Source organism: Mandrillus leucophaeus, unplaced genomic scaffold (assembly GCF_000951045.1).
Source record: "Mandrillus leucophaeus isolate KB7577 unplaced genomic scaffold, Mleu.le_1.0 Scaffold346, whole genome shotgun sequence".
NCBI lineage: Eukaryota > Metazoa > Chordata > Mammalia > Primates > Cercopithecidae > Mandrillus > Mandrillus leucophaeus.
Genome location: NW_012103654.1, coordinates 2122653 through 2123351, shown reverse-complemented (window position 1 = coordinate 2123351; position 699 = coordinate 2122653).

Here is a 699-nt window from a genome sequence, read left to right as displayed (position 1 = left end):
CACTTCGGGAGACCATGGCAGATGGATCACCTGAGGTCAAGAGTTCGAGACCAGCCTGGCCAACATGGAGAAACCCCATCTCTACTAAAAATACAAAAATTAGCAGGGGGTCGTGGCTCACGCCTGTAATCCTAGCTACTCGGGAGGCTGAGGCAGGAGAATCACTTGAACCCAGGAGGTGGAGGTTGCAGTGAGCCAAGATTATACCATTGCACTCCAGCCTGGGCAACAAGAGCAAAGCTCTGTCTCAAAAAAAAAAAAATAGATGCCATTGTCCAGAACCTCCTGAAGCCTCCCAAAATCAAATGGACCAACCTACCTACCTTCATCCATTCCCAACTCTGCTGGCCTGCTTCCTATAAGCCCCAATGCAGAGCTGGGTCCCATCATAGTCCAATCCTCCACCAGATGTTCTGCAGTCCATCCCTCTTGCCTCCTGAAGGACTTACCTTCTAGAGCCAAACTACTTTGAAGTATTTTTTTCCATCTTGCAGTTCACCTTCCAAAAAAGGTGGTTGTCAAAGTGTGGCCTCTAACCCGTCAGTATCAGCATCACCTGAGACTTGTTAGAAATACTAATACTTGGGCCGGGCACGGTGGCTCAAGCTTGTAATCCCAGCACTTTGGGAGGCCGAGACGGGCGGATCACGAGGTCAAGAGATCAAGACCATCCTGGCTAACACGGTGAAACCCCGTCTC